This window comes from Martes martes (assembly GCF_963455335.1).
Source record: "Martes martes genome assembly, chromosome: 10".
Lineage (NCBI taxonomy): Eukaryota > Metazoa > Chordata > Mammalia > Carnivora > Mustelidae > Martes > Martes martes.
Window position 1 is genome coordinate 25,580,700 of NC_137898.1, and position 19,666 is coordinate 25,600,365.

The following is a 19,666-nucleotide window of genomic DNA, read 5'->3' on the forward strand; positions in this document are numbered from 1 at the left end:
GTTAGAAATGGACCATTGACGTGCATTTAAAAAGGTAGAATTATGTACAGTAATACTGACATATAAAATTTGTTCCACTAACGTGATCTCCTGTTAAATGTTTCATGATCGAGATTTTAGAGATGTATTTAGAAATCTTTGTTAAAGGAAAAATTAAAAATTCACAAATAAATTTCTTGGTCATATTTCCAATTTTAGTCAGTTTGTCAAAATAACTTATTCAGCAAATTGGCCTCCAACATTGGAAGAGCTGCCAAATTCACTGTATTTAATTTATATGAAAGAAAATTATATTTTTAAAAATTATGGTCCTCCTTTTCTAGTGCCATGCTCAGAAGTTAAAGTATAAACAGTCTCAGATTTACTGATTTACTACTATCCAGATGTAGTTTTGTTTTTTTTTTTCCCCCCAACCTGGTCAATGCTGTTGCTGATTAGATGAAAAACAAGTAAATTATATTAATTAGGAATCAACACTAATGGAAGGGATACACTAGAATCTAAAATTGTAATATCAAGAGCAAATGCTTGCAGAGGTTCAATTTAATGAAAGACTTAAGAGTCAAGAAATGAATCTATTCTGAATGTTGATTACACAGCTCTATCTCTATTATTACCACCTGGTCCACACATCAGTGTTATCAGCCTCACCTGGACTATGCAAATAGCTCCTTAAAAGTTCTGATGGTTGCCTTATTTGTTCTTCTACCATCCGTTTCCTACACAGCTGTGCTCCAGCCACAGGACTTTCCATTTCTTAAACATGCAAATCTCCTTTGGGCACACTATCTGTAAGTCCTCTGCTGGGTGCCCTGCTATCCGCTCTTAGCCTTCTTGTCATCTGGTCTCTGCTCATAGGTTAACACCTCGGCAAGCCATACTTACCATTCTGTTTAAATTGTTCCTGATCTAATTCACTCTCTGTCACACTGTTCATAATCCTTGTAAGATTTAATTTTTTAAGTAGATCTTTTTTATTATTTATCTTTTAAATTTTTTTTTATTATTTATCTTTTTTTTTTTCAGAAAAAGAAAAAAAAATAACACAAAATACAAAATGTTTTCCAACCACACACAAGAGTATGGGTAGGGGGGGAGGTATCTGTTCACTCAGCCCCAGCCCCCAGCCCATGTGGTTTTGGTAGCAATAAGGGATTTGGGTAATGACCCCCCACCCAAAAAAATGTGTATGTATGTGTGTGGGAAGGAGAGGGGAGCAAAAACAATGGGGCGTCACGGGGGGAAAGGGACAGATGAGGTCAGCACTGGGAATGCCTAGGTGGGAGGTCATTTTATAGATTTCTTATTCATACCACCCTGGATATCTTCTTTGCCCATCAGCAGGACTCGTGTCTTGGCAGGCATGGTGACAGTGACTCTGAAAGTGGGAACTCCTCCCGTGCTCTTGGTATGAAGATCCTTGGTCAATTCTCCATCCTGTAATAGTGGGTCCCAGACTGCAGAACATTTCTGGCTCCCAAATCAACCCATGCATGAAAAAACATGGTCTTTGCCTACTGGGACACCAACCTCAGAGGGTGTGATGCTAAAGGTTTTTCTCTGGATGGCGGTTCAGATGGAGGGCAAGTCTTCTAGCCCATGATGATCATGTCCTGACAGTGTCCTCTGCCCTGAGGTTGTGGATGTAGACTTTCCACCAGGTGGGCTGGTGCTGCTGGGGCCCCAGGCTCACCTGGGGGCAGGAGGCTGTGGATAGGGGAGGGGGGGAGCTGGGGGCACGCACTGCCCTGGGGACTGTGCCTCTGCCCTCTGTACAGCCAGCCCCCCCCAACAATTCTTTATGTCTGCTTTCCCCTGAGTAAATATAAGCTACACGAGGGCAGAGTTTTCCCTGTATTATTTACTGTTATGGTTACAGAGTTGAATAAGTTACTGGCATATTAGTAGACTCTCAAAAACATTTTCTAAATACAAGAGCAAGCTTTTGGAACAAAATCATAGGAAAGTGAGTTTTCTGTGAGATTTAATAGTTTACTATTTATGAGAATTATTAACCAAAATCTTAAATTTAGAAGATACAAAACACAACTAAAGCTCTCTTTCATCACTGCTTTGACCTTAGGATGTGCAGAAGCATAAAAAATATTAATAATGGTGATTATCATTAACACATCAAGTGACTTAAAAACATAATTGGAGTGTTATGAATAGGCTTAAATAAGAATTAAATCATTTTTCATGTTTTAAATATCTGTGTATATCTAGAATCCTGATAACCATAAAAAGAGTAAAATGCTCTCTTTCATTTTTTTTTAAAATTTCTGTTTGTGTAATTAAATGTCATTTTCCTATTTGTATGCTTAGTTTTATTTGGGTATATAATATAGTGACCCTTATTCATTTGATTACATATTTCCTATTTAAACTGTTTTAGAAAATCTATTTTAAATGACTTAAGAGTATCTAAAATATCTAATACAATGAATATAATTAATATTCATTTGTTAAGTCAAATAAATCTCAGGCACTTTTGTGAGAACATCTCTGTTCTTTTTTTCTTTTCTTTTCTTTCTTTTTTTTTTTTTTTTTTAGTGGTCTATTTTGGACAATTTGTTAAAAACCAGAAGATACTTTTAGGAAGGTCAACAAGATTAGAAGATCTGTATTGGTGCTGCAAGTGATATAAAATATGTTTTTTTGATGAGACCTGGAAATTTGAAAACTCTGTACCCCCTAACCCCAAATGTTTATAACCAAGTAGATTATCTACATAATGCTTATAGCTCTCTCCATTTTTCAGTTCACAATTTTAAACACAGTGATGAAGTATATCAAACACTAGCATTTTTAGAGTGTAAAGAAATAGGGATTATTTGTTTTATCAGGGACTAATTTTTAAGACTCTAAATTCTTTCAAAGTTGGGGATGCCAGGAACTTCAAAGATACTGTCACTACTCAATATCAACATATATCCCATGTTTGTTCAATAGAACACCCTCTACTTGCTTTTAATAAAACCTGTAGAAAATCTCTCAAATGTCTATTTTGCATTTGATATGCTTTCTCAACATTAGCTCATTAGCCTTTCTGACAAGTTAAAGAAAAGTGAGTCTATTCCCAGTACAAAAATGCACACTAGGGTGGAGGAGTAGCAGACTGAAATGACATCAGATCCCAGGAGTTCAGCTAGATAGGTATCAAACCATTCCAGACACCTACAAACTCAACAGGAGATAGAAGAGAAGAGGAGCAGCAACTCTAGGAACAGAAAATCTACCACTTTCTGAAAGGTAGGATGTGTGGAGAGGTGAATCTGAAGCCACAGGAAGATAGACCGTGGGGGGAGGGGTCAGCTCCTGGCAAGTGGTGGAGAAGTGGAACACAAAATCAAGGACTTCTGGAAGTCTGCTCCACTGAGGGATACTGCTCCAGAGTCTAAGCGGGGGTGGAGCCCTTGCAGGGATAGTGTGGTCTCAGATCCCACAGGGTTGCAGAAAGATAGGGGGTATGAGTGTGGCAGAGCTGCCAGGTAGCCGAGTGGGGAAGCCAGCCACAGAAATGGAGCCAAAGAGTGAGCTTTCAGTTTGGCATTACCTTAAACCATGATCTAAGACACAGTTGGCCCACTGCTCTTCAGACAGGGACCCCAAAAGTGGCAGATCCAGGGAGACTCACCTCCCTTCCCTGGGGGGAGTGCCACAGGAGTGTGCTGCAGGAATCTGCCAGGTTTGGAGATTCCAAAAGGGGCCATGTGCCAGCAATAGAATGCTTGGAGTGGGCCCAGAGACCAGGAATACAGGAGTGATTGCTTATCTCTCAGGGTGCACTGAGGAGTGGGGCCCTGAGCTCTTGGCAACTATGGCTGGAGATTGGGAGGCCACCATTTTCATTCCCATCCTCCAAAGCGGTAGGGAAAGCATTCAGGGAACAAAAATTCCTGAGAGAGAACCGGAGCAAATTACTTAGCCCGGCCCCTGGCAAGGGTGGTACAATTCCACCTTGGGCAAAGACATTTGAGAATTACTGCAACAGGCCCCTCCCCCAGAAGATCAGCAAGAACATCTAGCCAAGACCAAGCTCACTGATCAAGGAGAACAGTGGAATTCCAGAGCTGGGGGAAAGCAACACATAGAATTCACGGCTTTTTCCCCATCATCTTTTAGTCTTGCAAAGTTATTTTTTTGTTTTATTTTTTTCTTATTTTATTTTTTTAAACTTTTCCTCTTTCCTCTTTTAACATTTTAACTAGTTTAACATTTTTAACTAGTTTATCTTAACAACACCTTTCTTAAAAAAAAAAAAAAAAGAAAACAAAAACAAAAAAACCCACTTTTTAAATCTTCATTGTTATAGTCATATTTTATCCCTTCATTGTATTTAACCTTAGTTTTTGTATACATATAGGTATTTTTTTTTTCTAAAAAAATTGGGATACAATTTCTTCTAATAGATCAAAATATACCCTAATCTAACACATGGCTTTGTTCTAGCCTCCAGCTTGAGTACATCCCCTCCTCGTTTTTCTTTTCTTTTTCCAACCAACTTATCTTATCAATTCCTTTTTAGAATTTTTTAAAAAATTTTCATCTTTATAGTCATATTCCATCCCTTCATGTTAACCCTTATTTTTGAATATGTATAAGCTTTTCTTTCTTTAAAATTTTGGGAGGTATTTTCTTCTAAGAGAATAAAATAAACCCAAAATGAAATAGGTGGATCTGTTCTATTAGCCATATATATATATATATATATATATATATATATATACACACACACACACACACACACACATATATATATATATATATATATATATATATATCTTCTGATTTGGTTAGTGTACATTTTTCTGGGGTCTTTGCCACCCTTTTCATATTTTATTCTCTCATTCATATATTCTTACCTGGATAAAATGACAGGGCAGAAACACTCACCACACACACAAAAAGAACAAGAGGCAGTACCGATGGCTAGGGACCTAATCAATATGGACATTGGTAATATGTCAGAACTAGAGTTCAGAACGATGATTCTCAAGGTGTGAGCTGGGTTTGAAAAAGGCATGGAAGATATCAGAGAAACCCTTTCTGGAGAAATAAAATCCATTCCTAGAAAAATAAAAGAATTAAAATTTAACCAAGATGAAATTAAAAAAAAAAAACACTATTAATGAGGTGCAATCAATAATGGAGGCTCCTACTGCTAGGATAAATAAGGCAGAAGAGAGAATTAGTGATATAGAAGACCAAATGAAGGAGAATAAAAAGCTGAGCAAAAGAGAGACAAATAACTACTGGACCATGAAGGGAGAATTCAAGAGATAAGAGATACCATAAAACAAAATAATATTAGAATAATTGAGAAGAAGAAAGAGAGAAGGGGCAGAAGGTATATTGGAGTGAATTATAGTAGCGAATTTCCCTAATATGACAAAGGAAATAAGCTTCAAAATCCAGGAGGCACAGAGAACACCCCTCAAAATCAATAAAAATAGGTCCACACCCCATCATCTAATAATAAAGCTTACAATTCTTAGTGACAAAGAGAAAATCCTGAAAGCAGCTCGGGACAAGAAGCTGTAACATACAATGGTAGAAATATTTGATTGGCAGCAGACTTATCCACAGAGACCTGGCAGGACAGAAAAAACTGGCGTGATATATTCAGAGCACTAAATGAGAAAAATATGCAGCCAAGAATACTATATCCAGCTAGGCTATCATTGAAAAGAGAAGGAGAGATAAAAAGCTTCCAGGACAAACAAAAATTAAAAGAATTTGTAAACACCAAATGGTCCCACAGGAAATCCTTGAAGAAAACACAGGCAGCAACCTCTTTGACCTCAGCCACAACAACTTCTTCCTAGAAACATCACCAAAGACAAGGGAAGCAAGGGCAAAAATGAACTGTTGGGACTTCATCAAGATCAAAAGCTTTTGCACAGCAAAGGAAACCGTCAACAAAACCAAAAGACAACTGACAGAATGGGAGAAGATATTTGCAAAGAACATATCAGATAAAGGGCCAGTATCCAAAATCCATAAAGCACTTCTCAAACTCAACACCTAAAGAACAAATAGTCCAATCAAGAAATGGGCAGAGGACATGAACAGGCATTTCTGTAAAGAAGACATCCAGGTGGCCAACAGATACATGAAAAAGTGTTCAACATCACTTGGCATCAGGGAAATACAAATTGAAACCACAATGAGATACCACCTCATACCAGTCAGAATGGCTAAAATTAACAAGTCAGGAAACAACAGATGTTGGAGAGAATGCAGAAAAAGGGGAACCCTCCTACACTGTTGGTGGGAATGCAAGCTGGTGCAACCACTCTGGAAAACAGTATAGAGGTTCCTCAAAAAGTTGAATATAGAGCTACCCTACAACCCAGCAATCACACTACTGGGTATTTACACTAAAGAAACAAATGTAGTGATCTGAAGGGGCACATGCACCCGATTGTTTATAGCAGCAATGTCCACAATAGCCAAACTATGGAAAGAACCTAGATGTCCATCAACAGATGAATGGATAAAGAAGAGTGGTATATATATATATATATGATGGAATACTATGCAGCCATCAAAAGAAATGAAATCTTGCCATTTGCAATGATGTGGATGGAACTAGAGGGTATTACGCTGAGCAAAATAAGTCAATCAGAAAGAGTCAATTATCATATGAACTCCCTGATATGAGGAATTTGAGAGGCAGAGTTGGGTGTTTAGGGGGTAGAGAAGGAAAAAATGAAACAAGATGAGATCGGGAGGGAGACAAACCATTAGAGACTCTTAATCTTACAAGACAAACTGAGGGTTCTTGGGAGAGGGCGGGTGTGGAGAGTGTGGTTGGGTTATGGACATTGGGAGGGTATGTGATATGGTGAGTGTTGTGAAGTGTGTAAACCTGACGATTCACAAACCTGTACCCCTGGAGCTAATAATACATTATATGTTAATAAAAGTAATTAATAAAAAAATGCTCAGTAAAAATTTAGCATTACATTGTCATTAAAAGGGACACCTGGGTGGCTCAGTCATTGAGTGACTGCCTTCAGCTCAGGTCGTGATTCCGGAGTCCTGGGATCGAGCCCTACATCAGGCTCTCTACTCAGTGAAGAGTGTGCTTCTCCCTCTGACCCTCTCCCCTCTTGTGTTCTCTCTCTCTCTAATAAATGAATAAAATATTTTTAAAAAGTTATAGAAATTATGATGATGTTGAATAATATTATGGATGGCAAAGTTAAGAATATAGATCAGACACTATTTTTTTTCTCTTCTCAATCCTATACTAATATTGCCAAAATTATCAAGATTTTATTTTGGTAGGAATCCTTCTTTCTACACATTGACAAATAAATGGAAAACTTTGAAAAGATAGAGAAGTAGTTAGGAATCCTTCCCCTCCACCATCGAACTTTCTCTCCCTCCAATTCTTTTTGCTTTCTTTCTTTTCACCAGCTTAACAACACTTATCTTTTTGAGAATCAGTATAGTAAGATTAAGTTGGTTAAGAGTTGACACTGGGGCACCTGATCATCTCAGTTGGTTAAGTGTCTTGACTCTTGATTTTGGCTCAGGTCATGATCTCAGGGTCCTGAGATGGAGCCCCAGTTAGCGCTCTATGCTGGGCATGGAACCTGCTTAAGATTCTCTCTTTCGCCTGCTTTCTACCCTTCCCTCCCTTCTCCTCAGGCACACATTCTCTCTCTCTTAAAAAAAAAAAAAAAGACTTGATATTGACTATTTACTAAATATATGACCTCAAGCAGCTTACTTAATTATTTATTATTATTATTATTATTATTATCTTAAAGTAATCTTTATACCCAACATGGGGCTTGAAACTACAACCCCAAGATCAAGAGTCTTATGCTCTATTGACTGAGGTTGCTAGGTACTCCTTCCTTAATCCTTTGTGCTCCATTTTTTCATCTAAGCATGGGACGATACGAGTTTTCTCTTTATAACATTCTAGCATAAATCAAATGGATTAATACATTAAAGTTTTTATAGTCATGCTCAGCACATAGTGAGTGTTCAGTAATTGTTAACTGGTATTTTTCAAGATATAAATAGTAGTGGTGGTAGTAATAGTAGCAACAATAAGCAGTAATAATAAGTACTAGTAGTAGAAGTCATAGTATACCTACCACTAAGAATTAAGAATTGGTCTAGTTCTTCTCTGTATAGTGGCAAATCAAACAAACAAGACAATACTTGTTTCACTCTGGATATTTTCTGATAACCTATATTCCATTCCATTAATTCTTTCTTCAGCTGTGCCCATTCTATTATCATGTACATTTAATTTGTTCTTAGCTTTAGATTTTGGATTTTCCAGTTACATGCTTTTAACTTTTTCTTCATAGATTCTCATTCTCTGCTGAAATTCTCCATCTCATTGTCTATTTTGGTGAACATTTTAGTCATAATTATTTTAATATTTCCATTTAATAACTTCAAACTGCCAGGCTATTTTTGATTAAGTACTGGAAAATTTTCATAAAATGTTAGAAAGATTGTTAGAGGCTCTGGAATATGATGGCTTCCTCTAAAAGAGATAAAATTCCAGTTTTTCAAATGTAGGCCTGGGTTGTTTTATGAGTCCTTTGTACCTTAGCAGCTGGGATGCCCAATTTCTGTGTCTGCAGTCTAGTGGAATCACTAGAAATTACTCATCTTTTCAGTCTCCCTTCCCTATTTTGAATGAACAGATGCATCTAGAGGGAAAGAGGAGTTGAGTGCCATATTCCTCCAACTGTTTTTCCCTCCTACCTAACCTCTCAGATTTTGGTTGTATGGAGAGCCCTCAGACTCCTTCAAATAGTTATTTATGTTATTAGCTTTGGTGTGATACAATCTCACTCTACACATTCAGAAACATGAGTAAGTTCTTAAAAAAGTTGGTAGACTTCATATTTCTAAAAATGAGAAAAGTAAAATAGTAAACTTATTTCCACTATAAATTTCTGAGAATTCCTTATGTAAGAGTGAAATTGTCAGACCTACACAAAAACTCCTCTTTATAATCTAAGATGGAGGGCAGGAATTCAAATGAGTGAAGTATATGGGACCATTTAGAACTAAGTCTGTAATTTAGCTGGGTTAATTAACTCCTTCCAATTATCTTCTTGGGGAAAATTAACATTTTCAGCCTTATTCCCTCCACAAATTAAGATTATTTGATAAATGAGAAACCCCAATGAGCTCCTCAGAAGGAAGGTGCAGTATAAACACAAAGCATTTAACTAAGGAATTGCTTTATGGGGCAATATGAAAACTTATTGTGATACTAATCTCAAATGGCTCTATATTGCATTGGTTTGTGTCACTATCAGCATCCTTTGTGTTGCAGGCACTCAAAAGCTAGTTCTCTCCGTGGTACATGTACTGCTAAAAACCACCACATGATTCCCTGACTAGAGAGATCTAGCTCAGTATGAACCTCTTCACCAAGCTCCTACTGTGACGCTCATCATTTGATGCCTATTCCACAGCTCCTTATTCTGGGAACTCACTTCAAATGGGTCAACTGGCTGGAGGCAACAGCAAGACATGTCAAGTATGGCTATATCCTGCAATTTCACTTAACACACACAAAACTTCATGCTTGTCTCCTCAGGTTTGGAGAAAAATATGTGTACAGGCGTTTCACTTTACATCTGGCCACCTTTATTTAAATCTGTTTTCTGCTAAATAAGCACAGGAAACAGATCAGCAAGTCTCCTGCATAAATGGATGTCCAAATAAAGAAATAAAGAAAAGATGCCAGATTCCCCTTTTTGAAAATACTTCCAATTTCTATCAGTGGTTCTTTGAAGCCCCCTGATTGACTTTAGGATGGGGGCATCTCCCATGGTGAAAGGGAAGGAAAACATACAACTCCCCATTTGGCACTAGACTTATACACAAATCCCACAGTTTTCCCTTCTTTCTTGCTCCCCTGCCTTCTGCTTGTTCGTGTAGCCAAAAAGGGTGTGGAAGAAGCCAGGCTGATGTCTAAGTATGCCAAAGCCTGCTCAATCATTTTTTAGTAAGTCCTTAAAAAGTTATGATCCAATTCTTTGCAGCTCTCTTTAAAATACAGGTTGTATTTAAATGCTCCCCTGTTTCTCACTTATGTGTCTTATAGCTCCTGAGATACCATCTTAGGTGTGGTATCAGCAAGAATGGGGGTGGGGTGAAGATTATAAGGAAATTTATAGGTTACTCTGTATACTTTGATTGCCATTTAGAGTGAGATATGAAGCCAAGTGAAGTTTATGAGTAGAGATGTATCATGATTAGACTTCCTTTTAAAGGGCTTCCTTTTTTAAATCACTACCATATTATGAATAGACTGCAAAGAAGCAAGGACAGAGCCAGAAGGGGCAGCAAGAGCTAATACAATAATCTTTACTCACCGCTCTCATTTTGTCATGGAGAAAATGTTTGTGAGAAGCTCTGTAATAAGTCATATCTCAGGTTCAGTTGGCCAAGATTAAGTTATTTGCTGACTCTCAAGCTTCAAGCACATCTGGGAAAGGAGCTATCTGGCATTCTCAGTGAGTATTGTAAGAAATAGGCCCTGCTGGCCAGAAAAATGGGAGAGATGGCTATTGGTTAGGTAATCAATAATGTTTTTCAGGGTGGACTAAGAGCATTAAAATGTCCTAAAGCTTTTAAGTAGAATATTAAATTGATAAAGTTTTATTTTAGAATAGCCTCTCTAACTACCTAGAAAAATGGACCAGAGAAGAAGACTAGAAGTGGAGAATCCAATTAGATGCTATTTCCATAATCTAATGGAGACAAGAGTGTATAAATAGTGGCCTGAAATTGATTGATGGTAGGAAGTGAAGGTAATGGAGAGGAGGCATCTTTGGTGGTACTCAAACTAAATTTCTGAAATAGATCAATGGGTATATCATGTTGCCATTCTTTGAAATTTATATATTTTTAGAAAAGGGAGCTAGTTTAGGAAGAAAATTCATTTATCTCTGGATATAGTTTAAGATGCATTTAGAAAAATTTAAATAATGATATATAATAGGCAGAAGGACAGGAAATACATCAAAGCTCAAAAATATAGATTTTAGGGTTATCTACACATGAGCATGATTGTGTTTGAAGTATAAAAAAATTAATCCAGAAAAATGGGATTGGAGCAAGATGATGTTCTGAACATCTTTTTATTCTCTCCTGTTCTGCATTAAATGAGGAAAGAGATATCGAAAGAGAGGTAAATAGCAAACAAAGAAAGGTTAAAAAAACATTTGAAGGGAAGATATTAGCAATGGGCTAGAAATGTTTAGTCTCAGAATAGAAAAAATATATATAGAAAAAACATAATCTTCAGAAATAAAGTGAAAAGAAACCACAATGCCAAAACACATGTGAGAAAATATCATTGCAGAATTAGAAGTAATTTCATGAGTCAATCTGAGAATTTCTCCTTGAAAGGAGAAAGTGCAGAATTATTTTCTCTAATACTAGAAAACTGAATTGCCAATGAAAACAAGTGTTATTGACAGGCTTCTGTGATCATGCATGCCAAATCTGTAGTTATAAATTTAAAGGGAGGCAAATCAGTTTCAGTGCTTGTTTCTGCAAATTAGGTGAAGTTTTGCATATAATCACAGTTGGGGTTTTGCCAAGTGAGAAACCCAGAGGGATAGTGGGTTATGTGTTTTGATTGTATTGAACAAGAAATTATGGTGATGGACGATGGAATATGAGTCGTGTACAAGAGTAAATTGCAGACAGAAAATTGTGGATGGTCGTAGACATTTTTAAAAAGTGATAAATTTAATGGATTGTATGATTCTGGGAAGTCAAGGAATTGTTTAAATGTGTGCAAAGTCAGTGAGTTGAAATATTAGAAGGCTGTAAGATAGGATCCTTTTTTTTTTTTTTTTTAAAGATTTTATTTATTTATTGGACAGACAGAGATCACAAGTAGGCAGAGAGGCAGGCAGAGAGAGAGAGAGAGAGGAGGAAGCAGGCTCCCTGCTGAGCAGAGAGCCCGATGTGGGACTCGATCCCAGGACCCTGGGATCATGACCTGAGCCGAAAGCAGAGGCTTTAACCCACTGAGCCACCCAGGTTCCCAGATAGGATCCTTTAAATCAAGATTTGAGTTGTTATATACTTATTGGAAGTAAAAAAAAAAAAAAGAGTCTAGAAATGACTATGAGATGAGGTAGATAAATAAGCAGGAGGAAAAACTTATTTCAGAAAATTTTTAAATAAGGATGGCAAGATCAGAAATTTCCAGTGGCATGAACCTTCAACCTTTCTGATGCTGAAGACCGTATAATAAACAATGATTATAGGCAGGAAAGAGGAGAATGACTCAGGTGTTAATACTTAAGTGAATGTTTTATACTGAGTACAGAATTTTGAAATGTCATGTAGTATAGTCAGATAACACGAACTTCAAGAGTTGGGCTTTAAGAGAGTGTTATGAACTACATGTTTGTGTCCTCCCTTCAATTCTTCTGTTGAATCCCTAACTCTCAATGTGATGGTATTAGGAGGTGGGGGCCTTTGGAAGTTAATTACAGTTAGATGAGGTTGTGTGCCCTTACGATGAGTTTAGTGTCTTACAAGAAGAAGCATGAGAGCTCTCTCTCTCTCTCTCTTTGCGTACACAAAAAAGAGGTGATTTGAGCACAGAGTAAAACGGGAGCCTCCTGAAAGCAGAGAGTCCTCAACAAGAATTGGCATCTTCATCTTTGACTTCCCCCACCTTAAGAACTTCAAGAAATGTATGTGGATCATTTAAGCCACCTACTCTCTGATGGTATGTCATAGCAGCCTGAGCTTATTAAGAGAGGGAGTAATAAGAAATTGTATTGAGCCAGGAATGAGGAGCAAGTAGAATATTCCTCCATCTCCAGCCCCATGGAAAGTATGTGGTGTGAGTGAAGTAAGGAGTCATTAAGAGAGCTTTGGGGCTATGTCACTTAGATTCACATACAGACGTCAGAGCAAATAATGTTTGGAGAGGAAGCTTAAAGTGTAGAAGATCTGGCTGGTGGCAGACCGTATGTATTTGAGAGCATGGTGAAAGGGCTCTAGGAGTTGGGGAAGATTTGAGGTTAGGAGATGTACACAGGGGACAGAAAGCCAGCTGATGGCTTAGAGAGTTGGTTCAGAACTGAGCCTAATAAGTATGTAAAACAAGAATATCTTCATTGTCCTTTAATTAAACATGGCTGATCAATTCTAATTAAGCCTCCTGCAGTAATTAGGAAGTTTCAGTGGAGGCTTCTGATGTGAGAGGTGGCTCAAGCTCTGGTCCTCCTGTGGAGGACATGGAACTCTGTTGGTGTCCCTTATATGTCACTGAGTGTGATGACAGGGTTGGGATATGGGTGGTGGCACCACAGCACTCAGAACCCAGTGGTGTCACAAAGACCATCTGGAACTTTGTAGGCTGCCTTTAAATATCTGCTTGGGCTGATACTTTTCCACTAGTATTCTGGGCATTTAGTGCTAATGATTGTGTTAAATATGCGTGGGTTTGGAATTTTTTTCTAACATGCCTGTTAGTAAAGTGGTATTTACTTTTGATAAAATTTGACGTAAACTTTATCTTTTTCACAATAATTATTTAAAACTCCTTACAGACTTAAAACTATATGTTTTTTGGGGAGAGAGTGCCATGCATAAATACTTCATGAGGGCATTTGTATGAATACTTGGATGACAACATAAATAGTAAAGATGTTATTTCATAAAAATTATGTGAAATAAATATAATAAATAAAACAATATGAATTTGTGAAATGTAATAATAAGAAAAGCTAATAGTTAATTGAGCTCATGGTATATACTAGATGCAGTCCCCAGACTGTTACCTATATTATCTCACCAAATATCCATAACGACACTATAATGTAAGTACTATTATCAAGCACATTTTTACTTGAGGACATTGAGGCACAAAGGGGTTAAAGAATTTATACAACAACACTCACAGATTATGAGGAGAAGCCAAGATTTAAACCTTGACCCCAGAGCTAACACTGAAATAATACACATAGAGGCACACATGCATTTACATGTATATGTTCCTATATATTTATATATTATGTATATTAATAAAATAAGCCTTGTGCCATTTGAAAGAATTGAACACTAGGACAGATCAGGAGAGAGGATGATTACTTCTGGCAGAAAGGATGAGAAACAAGAGAAGTTAACAAGAAGCCAGAGCTGAGCTGAGCTGAGCTGTGATAAAGAGTATGAGGATTTCAGGTCGAGGTCTCAACATGCACATACACTCAAAGTGTGTATTTACAGAATGGCAAATAGCTTCACTTCATTGACGAGCTTGTGCATTATGAAAAGGAGAGTAATGGTCAATAGGAATGGAATGATAAATTGGGACATTGTTGAAGACTTGGATTATATATTATTTTTATAGTCTAACAGAGAGTGGAAAAAATGGAGATATTTGACCAGAGAAATTCTTTTTCGACGATAGCTACATTTTGAAAAGATAATCTGGAAGTGGTTAATGACATAAATCATGACAAGAATTGCTCAGTTGGTAAAATCATTATAGGCATTTCAGTAATAAATAATGGGAAAAGTAGGCAGGATCTTTTCATATTTTGCTAGAACTTAAACAGTAACTTTCTGTAGCTTTAATTTTACAGCTCTCTAACCTTAGTTGGAAACTATTAACCTAACACTTCAAACCCTTAAAACTTCTGGCAGAAATTAAAGACAAAAATTAAACCTGAACTAATGTTAAATTTTAATGCACTAACTAAATAAAATATTCTTAGAAGGAATTCTTCAGTTCAATTTTTTCCCCATAATGTTCATTCTCTCTTCCTTTGTACTTCCACAAGGCTCATGATGTGTGATAAATGTCACTTTGCTTGTATCCTAAAAGGAAAGAGGCAGAGATTAGAAAAATAATGAACAACTCAATATACCTGTTTCTTTCATGACTTCACATTCGCAGTTGTTTAAATAATTGTTTTAACAAAGTAAACATAATTAGACGAACAGCTGTGTTCTGCCAGGGCAACTAAAGATCTTTCCAATCCAAATTGGTCATGGACGTCTAGAGTCACCCTACATCCACTCACCTTCTTAAAAAAAATTTATTAAAACTTCTACTTTTTATCATATGAACGAGAAACATACAAGAAATATTTCTATATTATTGACAAATCACAATAGACTAATATCTATGCAATGAAAAAACTTATGACAATAATAATCTTATATAATTTGTTCTATTATATGTCAGGTAACTCCACATCTTCTGAGAACATAGTGACCTCAAAAGTGTACAACCATTTTCAAAATCTTTCATTGTTAAGAATTAATAATACTTTGAAAAATAAACGCAGGTAAAGTCACTTTTCCTGAAGGAAAATAAAACCCACCACAGGTCAGAAGAACTGAATATTTCTTTCTCTCATTAGTGAGAAAGCTTTTATCTTTGGTCCATTTATTATCCACAAACTTTTTCAGATCATTCCTGCTGCTCAAGCTGTTTTTGTAATGGAAATTAGTCTAGGAGGTTGTACCTTTAAAATTATCCCGACAAACAAAAATTAATTTGGTTTGCAGTACGCTATTATTAGATAAATGCAAAGTGTAACAACAACAGCAACAAACTTGAAGAATTTTTAAGAAATCAAATAGAGTGGCAGAATCTGACCAGACAACTGAACTATATACACTTCCCTACTCTTTCATTCCCTTCTCTGTTTGGGAAGAACGCAACATGACATTCATTGTGCTTAACATTTCTGTGGTTAAACATGCAATTTGAAAGTAAGAACACATTGTAAATAGGGCTAAACAAAACCCTCCTCCTCTTTATAGAAGAGGTAATTAGGCATATGCCACAGGCAATTCAGAAAGCCCCAAAGAGGGGTTTTCTTCCCAGTAATCTAAAATTGTCAAATATATTTTTAAATAAAATGTTTTCCTGCTTTCTTTGTTTTAAAATTCAGGAAGTTGTTTGCATATATTAAGTCCAAATATCTAAATGTGTTGAAAATGATCTTTGCAGTACCTAAAAATCTTTGTTTCTAAAACAAGCAGTATACATAATTAAAATCAAATAAATCCTTTCTTCTTCTTCTTTTCCCTTCTTTTTCTTCCTCCTTTTCATCACAATCTTCTTCTTCTTCTTCTTCTTGATCTTTTCCTAGATACCAAAACTAAATTAGTGTCTTCTTCATGCAACAACCTTGAGCTGGAGCAGGGCATTTCTATATGAATGTCAGAACTCTTTGGAACAAAGTACCTGATTAGTTTTAATAATGAAGTCTAAGATTTTTGTCTATTTTTATGAACTATTTTATAACCTTTTATAAGCGTGATTCATAAACTTCTTTCAGCATACCAAGATAAATTTGATGCTGCCAACATTGGGAAATGTATTATATACTTCAGTTATCTGGAGATAAGATTTTCTGCAAAATCAGTGAATCAACTAGGACGCAGTCTCTATGGAGATTCACCAGCCATCCAAATCTTTTCCTGTTTTGCTTTGTTTTGTTTTCTTCTAAAATCTGCATGCCTTATTCTAGAAGACCGTTGACTCTTGCTCCAAACTTAATGACACGTTGTGGTAATCTTAATGCATTTGTCTTGAAAAATCTTCTCCCACAGCAGAATATAGAAAATAAGCCAGAAGTATTGTCAGGAAGCTAAATTTAGTACTAAATATGCTAGGCACAGGAGATGAAATCTGTGACAACATGATCAAAAGTCCCCCAAAGCAGAGACTCTACCACAGAGGTTCTCACTCACTCTCCTCCACTCTGACAGGATCACTGTATGGTAGTCAGTTCAGTCACTCATGTTTCTCCTCATCATGAGTCATTAAGAATAAGCTAAATGAGGTTCCATATATTATGTTTAAAGAACCATGGCCGTGTGTCAGATACTAGATGAATATCTCTTGGTGGGGAAGTAGGTTACACTTTCTTTCCAATTTCCTGGTGTAAATGTATATTTAAGGGACTCCTGCACAGGTAAGAGTTTATCTCCCAAAGATGGAATGTGAAGTTGAGTTTGTGCATTGAGTATGCCATGCATTCAAACCTGAAATTGGAATGATTTGTCACTAATTGGGCTAACCACCAGCCAGTGCTTACATTTTGAAAACCGTTTTAGTATATATTTATGTCAGCTGGTGGTCACAACTCTGTGAATTGTATGCTCAGATTTTATACACGAGGAAACTGAAGATCAAAGAGATGATGGGAATCATCCCAAGTCACAAAGCTGATAAATGGCAGAATGTGACATGACCATAGACACATTGTCCTAAAACTAAATTTGTTGCCATTTCTTTCAAAACCTGCCACTTCCCATTTTCCCCGATGTTATACACATCAGTATGAATATCTGTCACATTACAGACTAGATAAAATTCAATAGTTAAATTAAAGCTACATCTTACTACAGTAAATCATATTATTCCTTTGAATTCTGAAATGAAATTGAAAATACTTTCCCATGGGAAAAATAATGTGCACTACCCTGTTTCCAACACTTATCAGAGAAGACAAGCCTTCATTTAAAAGTGCTCCAACTGGGGGCACCTGGGTGGCTCAGTGGGTTGAAGCCTCTGCCTTCGGCTCAGGTCATGATCTCAGGGTCCTGGGATCGAGTCCTACATCGGGTTCCCTGCTGAGCAGGGGGCCTGCTTCCTCCTCTCTCTCTGCCTGCCTCTCTGCCTACTTGTGATCTCTGTCTGTCAAATAAATAAATAAAATCTTTAAAAAAAAAAAAAAAAAGTGCTCCAACTGGGTGCCTGGGTGGCTCAATGGGTTGGGCCTCTGCCTTCATCTCAGGTCATGATCTCAGGGTCCTGGGATCAAGTCCCGCATTGGGCTGTCTGCTCTGCAGGGATCCTGCTTTCTCCTCTCTCTCTCTCTGCCTACTTGTGATCTCTCTCTCTGTCAAATAAATAAATAACATCTTAAGAAAAAAAAAAATGGTCCAACTAGAGTAGGACAAGTGGGGCCTTTGCTGTTTTCCAGGAATGTAAAAAATGTCACACTGCCTTCATTTTTGAAATGGCTTCCATGTTATTGTATAGTCCTACAAGGAACACGTAGAGGAGAAGTACAACTAAGTGGTTAAGAGTATTCCAGAGCCAGATTCTCTAGGTACAAATCCAGCCCTTTTGCTTCCTCAGGTTTGTGTCCTTGAGCAAATTACTTCCTCACTCAATGCCTCCTATTTTTTTCTCCCAATGGGGATAATAATATTACTGACCTCATAGTTTGTTGTGAAGAATAATTGAATGTAAGCTCATTTACATAAGGTTAAGAGCTTTGTAGAAAATGTACTTTTCGGGCTTCAAAACAACCCTAAGATATAGGCATTTTTAATCCTTATTTTAGAGATGAGATCACTGAGCCTGAGAAAGTTAATTAACTTTCCCAGTGTCAGACAGGTGTGTGTGGCAGAGCAGGAAATGAAACACAAGTCTGATTATAAAGCGTCTGTTTAACCAGTATGATACATTTAAACCTGGGACTAGCTGGTGTGTAAAATATCACATTCCCTAAAGTAGTACATTATTTAATCAGTTCAGAAAATGTAGAATTCTATGAAATGGGTTTTGCCTTTTTAAAAACCAGATATTTCACTGATTTCTTTAACTTTTTTTTTTTTTTTTTAAGATTCTTTTTAAAGGGCATGATGGAGTTCAAGGTTAGTGGTTTGCCAAAGGTGACAGAGCTCTGGCAATGGTTGTCCTCAGCACATCATATTAGTTACTTCTTATGAACACCTTATATTTTAGCTCCTCTCATGCTTCTATCAAGACCTGTGACAATAAAATAACATAAATACCTATTTTTTTAAAAGATTTCATTTATTTATTTGACAGAGAGAGATCACAAGTAGGCAGAGAGGCAGGCAGAGAGAAAGAGAGAGAGAGAGGGAAGCAGGCTCCCTGCTGAGCAGAGAGCCCGATGCAGGACTTGATCCCAGGACCCTGAGATCATGACCTGAGCTGAAGGCAGTGGCTTAACCCACTGAGCCACCCAGGTGCCCCAAATACCTATGTTTGTAGATGAGAATGAAGAGGAAAAATCTGTGTCCTGAGATGGCCGACCAAGCTACCAGGCGAGCCCCTGTCCCTGCCCCAGGGTTCTCTCCCTGCTCCGCTTCCTGCATGTGCCAAAAGTACCAAGTATGCAGAAATAGAAGGATATAAATTACCCCCTTTGTCTGTGCTCAGGGCTCAGACCTTTGGAGATCACTCACCTCTGAGCCCACTGGTGTTAAATAAATCTCCTATCTTCCAAGATCTCCAAATGCCACTTCATTCTTCCATTGGGTGATCCAGTCCAGGTTCTGTAACAAGAACACTGAGGCCTGGGTAGGTTAATAAATGTACTTATAGTTATTCAGATATAAAGTTGCAGACCTGTGAAATAAAGTTTGGCTTCATTCCCAAACCTGTATCTTTTCTACCGTGCACAATTGTTTTTATCATAAATTTCTGCCAGTGGGAAGAATAGTATCTTTACGGTGTCCATGACTATCTAATGGTATTTTCACTCATATGACATAATGTACCTAGTTTGCCTCCATATTCTTCTTCACTTATTTTAGACTCGAGAATATTTTAGTTTATTTCCTTTATTCCATTTATCGTCCATCCATTTGTCTATCCATCCACTCATCTATCCAATCAACCATCCAACTGCAT